Below are 8750 nucleotides of genomic sequence, written 5' to 3' on the forward strand. Positions count from 1 at the left end.
ATTTTTTAAAGTGGTGCTTGGGATTGAACCCAGTGCCTGGAGCTTGCTAAGTTTCTACTCTACCACTGAGGTACATTCCCAGATCCTCTACTCTACCACTGAGGTACATTCCCAGATCCTCTGTAGCATTTTATTTTAATTTATTTTATTTATTTTTCTTCATGCATGTGTGTGTTTGAGACAAGGTCTCACTAGGTACTTCAGATTGGCCTCCAACTCATGGTGATCCTCCTGCCTCTACCTCCCAAGTGCTGAGATTATAGGTGTGCATCACTATGTCCAGCTAAGCATTTTAAACAGGACTTGGACTGTTCTCCTTAGGCTGAATGTGAAAATTCGCTGTTACTGTAAGAGGTCTAAGACTGCAAATAGTTCTTTCAGATTCTGCTTCTTAATTTAATTTTACTCCCAGGTGTCTTCTCCTCAGTCTTTTACCAAACCTGACAACAAAACAAAATCATTCATTTTATTCTTCTTCCATTCCCTGTTCACCTTTATTTATTGCTGATGTGTTATTCTTTGAAGATATATGCTTATTTCTCTCTGTAGCCTGCTCTCCTGAACAAAGAAGGGATGGTCTACTTGGTTGAAGACTGTGTCATTGCCACAGGAAAGTTCTTTTAAACAAAATGTATTTTAAAAAAATTGCATTGCTTAGAAATGGTGTTATCTAGTCAGAACTTAGGCTTCTGACCCTCTCCATTTGTAATGCCCTTTTTTCTGTAGCTGTATTGTCAGCTTTTAAATTTTTTTGAAGTTTTACCATAGCTCCTTGCTAAGACTTAAAATACAGAAACTTCTTAATCATCAATGGCTTATAGAAGAATAACAGAGATGGGAAACATATTTGGTTGTTAGATTTTTCATAAAGCCTGAAATAAAAGCCAAGTTTCTTCCTGGAATCAAGAGTTCTAGGAGCAAAGAGGATAGTAAACTTTTTATAAAGATAATTTACAAAAGTTTCTTATATGATTATAGTTCTTAAAGAAAAAATATTCATGACAGTTGGTAAATTTATATTTTAGACATATATAAAGAGTCATGGCAGTATGTATAAATATGCCCCAATTACAATCAATGAAATTGAAAATGTAATTAAGAATTTACCAACAAAGAAAAGCCCAGGCCCTGATGGCTTCACTGCTGAATTCTACAAAACATTTAGAGAAGAACTATTGCCACTACTCTTTACTGGCAAAGAAACAATTTCAGTGAAATTGAAAGAGAAGCAATACTTCCAAATTCATTCCAGGAAGCAAGTGTTACTTTGATTCTAAAACCAGGGAAAGACTCAACCAAACAAAGAGCACTACGGACCAATCTCTCTAATGAATGGAGATGGAAAAATCCTCAATAAGATACTGTCAAACGGAATACAGAGGGTCATTAAGAAGATTATACACCCTGACCAACTCAGATTTATTCCAGGGATGCAAGGATGGTTCAACATATGTAAATCAATAACTGTAATACACTATATTAACAAAGTCAAGGACAAAAACCGTATGATCATCTCAATAGATGCAGAAAAAGCATTCAACAAAATTCACACTGTTCATGATAAAAACCTTGCAGCAAATTGGAATAGATGGCCTTTATCTCAACTTGATAAAGGCTATCTATGAAAAGCCAACAGCCAACATCATACTCAATGGTCAAAAACTGAAAACCTTCATGCTAAAATCAGGAACAAGACAAGGATGTCCACTATCATCAATCCTGTTCAATATGGTTTTGGAAACATTAGCCATAGCAATGAGACAAGAGAAAGAAATAAAAGCAATAAAGATAGGAAAGGAAGAAGTGAAACTGCCATTATTTGCTGATGATATGCTACTCTATATAGAAGACCCCCAAAATTCCACCAAAAGACTTCTAGACTTAATTGACAGAGTGAGTAGAGTAACTGGATGCAAGGTCACTAAAAAATCAATAGCCATCTTGTACACCAATAACAAACTCACTGAGAGAGAAATTAGGGAAACAATTCCTTTCACAATAGCATCCCCAAAAATGAATTATCTAGACATTAATCTAACAAAGGAAACAAAAGATCTCTACATTGAGAACTATAGTACTCTGAAAAAAGAGATTGAAGAGGATATCAGAAAATGGAAAGATATCCTTGTTCCTCCGTAGGAAGAATCAATATAGTAAAAATCGCCATACTTCCAAATCTGCTATGCAGATTCAATATGATCCCTACTGAAATCCCAACAATATATTTTGTAGAACTAGAGAAAACAATCCAAAAATTCATTTGGAATCAGAGGAGACCCAGAATAGTAAAAGACATTCTGTGCAACAGAGACAAGGCAGAGGGCATCACAATCCCCAACTAGAAGCTATACTACAAAGCCACTATGATAAAAACAGCATGGTACTGGCAAAGAAATAGACCCGAGTATCAGTGGAATAGATTAGAAGATGCAGAAACAACTCTAGACATATTCAGCTACCTCATTTTTGACAACGGAGCCAAATACCCTCACTGGAGGAAAGATAGTCTCTTTAATAAATGGTGTTGGAAAAACTGGATTTCAACTTGTCAAAGATTAAAACTAGACCCGTATCTTTCACCATGAACTAAACTAAAATCCAAGTGTATTAAAGGTATAAACATTAAAACAGAAACGCTAGGGCCGGGGCCCTCCTCCCTTGCAAACACAAGGACCAGAGTTCCATCCCTGGTACCAAAAACAAAACAAACAAAAACAGCAACACTAAACTTGCTGGAAGATAAGTTAGGTAGAACTCTTGAAGACATTGGCATAGGAAAAGACTATATGAAAAAACCCTCAGTAGCATGAGAACTAGCACAAAGAATCAACAATTGGGATCTCATCTTCTTAAAGTTTCTGTACTGCCAGAGAAATCATAAACAGAGCTAAGAGACAACCCACAACGTGGGAAAAATTTTTTACCAGCTGTTCCTCAGACTAAGATATATTATCTAGAATATATAAAGAACTAAAAAAAAAATCAGCCCCCCCAAATATAAAGACCCAATTAAAAAATAGGCATCTGAAATGAACAGACATTTCTCAGATAAAGAAGTAAAGCAGCAAATAAACCTGTCAAAAAATGTTCAACATCACTGGTCATTCGAGAGATGCAGATGAAAACAACACTGAGATTTCATCTCACCTCAGTAAGAACGGCTGCTGTCAAGAAATCAACCAACAATAGATGCTGGTGAGGTTGTGGGGAAAAAGGAACCCTTCTTTATTGTTGGTGGGTGTGAAGACTGGTGCAACCACTGTGGAAATCAATATAGAAATACCCAAACAACTAGGATGAGAAGTCCCATTTGACTCAGCTGTTCCTCTACTGAGTATCTTCCCTGAAAGAATTAAAAGAATCATACCACAGTGATGTATGCTCACCCATGTTTATAGTGGCACAGTTTGTAATAGCAACAATTTGGAAACTGCCCAATTGCCCATCAAATGGAGACTGTTTTTTTAAAATATAAAATGGAGTACTACTCAGCCATAAAGAATGAGACACTAGATATATTTATAGCTAAGTTGTCACACACTGAGGCCATACTCTTAGCAAATTTAATAAGTCACACATGGGTAAATACTGAATAGTTTCTCTGGTGTGAAAAACTAAAAGTGTAAATAAGTATCAAAATGTATAAGTGATATTGTGCAATAGGAAGAAAAGGTATGAAAGAGTAGAGGAAGTAGGAGAGGAAGGGAAAAAGGGAAAAGAAAAAATATGTGAAAAGGGAAATCATGGAAACAAAGTCTTTATAAACTGGGAAGAGTGGAGGGGCTGAAAGGCTGGGGAATGGGGAAAAATAAGAACAAACGTAAGTCATGTAAAGGTACAAGATCCCAATGATGAATGTAGCTGTACTGTATACCTAAAATGTCCCAATAAACAATAAAGATAAAAAATAAGACCACTGCATGAGGTCTTGTAGTGGGGGAGAGAGACTGGACTCAACTCCAGTTCTAAAAAGGGCAAGTGAAATCTATAACCAAGGAGTATAGTGGAAGCAGTGGATGGAAATTTACTAAGAGAAGATATCAGAAGTAAGGATAATTCCTGCTGCAGTTAGGCCAAGAGTGATAAGAGATTGAGCATGGTTATGTACCAATGTCTAGGAATTTTTCACTAAACTGACATAATCTGCATTCTGTAAGAACAAAGAGAGAAGCCGAAGGTCAGGCCTGATCAAGCAAAGAACTCGGAGGAATCTGACTATAATTTTGGTCAATACAGTCTTTGTCACAATAAAACCCCAGGAAGGTTAGATAAATCAATAATTCTTTATTCTAGTAGTAAAAGTTACCTTGGGAAGTACTGTATTGGGGAGATATTTAGTCAGCATGACCTTTGTTTTGTTTTTACTTCCGGTGGTGAGGAGATAAATGTTTGTTAACTCCTCATGCACACAAACATCATTGCATGATTTTCTCTATTACACAGACTTGCACTCTTATCCGTTTTTTTTTTAAACTCTTCAATTATGAATGCTCCTTTTTCAGGAAACATTAAAAGGCTCAGCATTACTCTCACTTTAGAAACTCTTCTGGATTCTAGGTGGTTTGATTTGTCTTTAGTAAAGTTAAAGAATGATATTATATTAGAAAAAAAGGATGTTTTTTCCCCTTTCCTGTTTCATTTTGTTTTAGCTTTAAAAACATGATAAATTGTGCTAAGATGTGACTCTAAAATGCTGCCTGAGATCTGTTTGCAGGTGGATGTCTCCAAACATGTGATAACAAAAAGAGGATTAATCACGCAAAATGTCACAGGTTGCACTGATCGCTCTGTCTCAGTGTTATACATGATCACATGGTTCACTGGTTTCTGAACATCTTTTCTTTTACTTTTTGAGCAGCTTTCTTGTTTACATCTACCACTGCAAATGACAGGAAGATTAGCTTAAGATTCTAGCATTGTCTTATTTTGCTTATCGTTAATTTAATTTTTTTTAATTTTATTTTTTGGTACTGGGGATTGAACTCGGGACCTTGCATTTGCGAGGCAGGTGGTGGAACCACTGAGCCAAATCCCCTGCCCTTGTTTTGTATTTTTTGAAATGAAGTCTCACTATATTGCCCAGGTTGGAATTTACAATCTTTCTACCTCAGCCTTCCTAGAAGCTGGGATTGCAGGTGTGTGTACCACCTCACCTAGCTCAGCTTATCACTTTTAAACTGGAGTCTTGATCTCCTACATTGTTGATTCCAAATTGGCCACTTGAGGTCTAACACTTTATGATTGTTGAAGATATATTAGCAAAACTACTAAGTGATTAGTTTAAATCATAATATTCTTTCTTTCTTTCTTTCTTCTTTCCTTTTGCTTTCTTGCATTCTTGCTTTCTCTTTCGACAGTCCTGGGGATCTAACCCATATCCTCATATATGCTAGATAGGCACTTTACCATGCAGCTACACCCTCATATATAATATTTTTTCTCTTTAAAATTTTTTCCTTTTTTTTTTTTTTTTTTGAGACAGGGTCTCACTGTGTAGTTGAAACTGACCTGACCTGGAACTCACTGTGTAGCCCAGGCTGGCCTTGAACTCAGTTATCCTCCTGCCTCAGACTCTTGAGCGCTGGGATTACGGGCATGCACCAGCACACCCGGCCGAAATTTTTTCCTTTTGAGACATCACCTTGTTATGTTATCCAGGCTGGCCTGGAAACACCATCCTTCTGCCTTAGCCTCCGGAGTAGCTGGAACTATAGTCATGTGAGACCACACTTAATTCCTGCAATTCTTTCTTGTTAAAAGCAAATTTCATCAAACAGCTACTTTTGAAAATTCTAATTCATAGATCCAACTATTTTATTAACCTATTTGAATCTAGAAACTATTTTAAAAAGGATTGTTTTCTATATGTATCTATTATTACACTTTTAAAAAAATATCTATGTTTCTGAAATAAGTTATCAAAAAATAAAATACTAGAGTTGTGAAGGACTCTGATCTTTCAACTGAAATGTGAAAAAGGCAAAAGGGCAAACTCATAATTCTGTAGGTAGGCACAGCAGGTCTTTACCAAATGTCACAGTGTTCACTAATGTGTGAAGTGTCTTTGAAGGGCCTGCTGTGACCTAGCCAGGCCAGTACCTCTGAGGACACACCAGCCCTCTTGGTAATAGATAATATTTTGTTTGCTAATGAACTAAAAAACTGAAAACAAGAATTTATTGAAGACAGCCAACTGGAGAGTGTGTTATGTGTGTATACAGTTGTAGGTAACTGACAGTGCTTATGGGAATAGAGGTTAAAACAGTCATCTTCTTCACGATAATGTCCTGCAAGGTTTTTCGCATTTAAAAGCAGGAAGTTTTGACCTTTATTCTGAGCAAAAGAATTGACCAAAATTGATAAATGAGGAGCAAGTGAATAAAAGATGGGACACGCTTCTTCAACAAATAGCAGTTTTATTTCAATACTGGTGAGAATGGGTGCAAGATACTATATAGATTTTTATCACAGTTACAAATATGAAAATATATTAAGCAAATACATAATTTAAATAGACTAATGAAGTTCTTTGCTCAAATAAAGTTGGTTAAAAACACAATATTGTGGGTAGATGCTAGAGCATACAAAAAATAGAATCAACTACTGCCATTTTAACCAGACGTGCTGAGAAAGAACAAATGATTTAAAAATATAAAAGTGCTCTATTATAGAACATAATAAGTTCAGTTGCTAGAATTATTTACTTTATATATTTGTGGTGCATATAGATCAAAGAACAGAGCCTGATGAACTTCCTTAGACATAAGAATTATCCAAGGGATACTATCTAATATCCAAAAGTATCAAGCTAGGAGCAATTTCCAATGAAAAATGTATGTGGAATGTCTATGAGCTGTGAACTATTTTCTACAAGGTGGGAGTAGAGAATAGATTAAAGACTTGGTTTTGTCTTTGAACACTTTATAAATCTGGCCAGCCTCACATGGAAGACCATAGATCAAGTACTGCTCACGTAAGAACACTGGTGCAGTCTCCAGCCATCGTGGCTGAGATTAGGACATTCCACGGACACTGTCCCGGTAACTTGGAAATGAGCACAGTTTAACTCTGCTAGGTTCCTGAAACTACACTGCATGTGTTCCTTTCTTGATGGGATTCGTTTACACATAGCAGCTGAAACAAAATATCTCAAGCATAACTCAAAGCTTACTGTTAGGGTGAGGATGGTATTTCTTGAAAGAATTACTTGAGGCAGAAAACAGCCATAATGAACTCATCTTGCGACTATTCTAGAAGGGACACATTGCGTTTGTCTGACATATTCACAGTTTTGAATAACTTATTTTGGTGTCTTATGTAAGATCATGTGCATTGGCATATAAGTTATAAAAATAATCTTTGGTAAATCTTTTAATATATCTTTTACTTCCATTACATAAACTTCTATTTTAGGAGCATTCACCAACAATTTCCTTATTTAATGAATGTATCTATATAGACAATCTTTAAATAAATAAAATGCATACAGTTATTCCAAAGGAGCTTCCCTGCAATTCAAGAGTATTCTTTTAGCCAGAAATATTTCCATTGCTAGAAACATTTTTAGAACAGAACAGATTTTTTCTGTTATCGTGGCTGCATCAAATGTTACCTTGCATTTTAAGTAAAATGGCCAAATATTTTCAAAATCATCATGCTCTGCAAGAATCTCAGGTAGTATGTCTACCAAACCCAGCACATTTAGTCAAACACCTGGTCGGCTGACAAAACCAGATGAAGCAATTCAATTGCTTGATCAGCAAAATTATCTGGCCAATATAATCAAAGTGAACCCCTGAAAATTGCAGTATAGGTTGAATATCCCTTATCTGAAATGCTTAGAAGTGTTTTAGGTTTTATATGTTTTTGGACTTTGGAATGTATATAAATAATATTTTTGGAATAGGATCCAAGTCTAATCATGAAATTTATTTGTTTCATATATACCTTATATGTATAGTTGATGATAGTTCCATGCAACATTTTAATGCACCTGTATTTTGACCATGACACATCACATAAGGTTTATTGTAGAATTTTCCTCTATATGGTATCACATTGGTGCTTAAAAAACCTTAGATATTGGAGCCTTTCAGATTTCAGTATTTTTGGATTAGGGATGTTCAACCTATATATCCTAATAGAAATATATGATCAGAAGTTTTAAAGAATAATCTAATTACATAGAACAAATTAACATTTTTATCTCCCTGATTATATCTGGTTCAACTGATTTTTTTCAAATGTTTTCCCTTCTTTGTATCATTTTACTTGCTTTCTGCAGTCACAGTTTAGTTTCCTTTATAGGAAACATTCTTTGAATACAAAATTGATTCTAAATCTTGGGCTAAAGATCCCCCAAAAATTAATAGGGCAGCCAGACAAATATGGCATATTTTACTTTGCTTCTACAGGAATGATGTAGGGCTGAGAGCTTATTCCCTGCCACATGGAGGAGAATTGCCCATTCTTTCTTGCCAATGTCTTGGCTGATCACGTGCTTTCATTTCTTCAATGAAATGGAACTTGAAATGCCCTTGTATTGCTACCACAAACAAGCAGCTTCCTACCTATTAATTGTTTCTAGGTTAGGTTGAGTCTGGTCCATGTGTGTGGACTAAAACCCCAGAGATGGGGCTCAGATTCTATCAGACAGATCTGGTAGCTTTAAGGTTTCAAGATTCCAGGGCTGGAAGCTCAGTGGCACCACACAAGCTCAAGGTCCTGAGTTCAGTCCCTGGCACCAAAAA

Source organism: Fukomys damarensis, unplaced genomic scaffold, assembly GCF_012274545.1.
Source record: "Fukomys damarensis isolate Sample0158 unplaced genomic scaffold, DMR_v1.0_HiC HiC_scaffold_15, whole genome shotgun sequence".
In the NCBI taxonomy this organism is placed as follows: domain Eukaryota; kingdom Metazoa; phylum Chordata; class Mammalia; order Rodentia; family Bathyergidae; genus Fukomys; species Fukomys damarensis.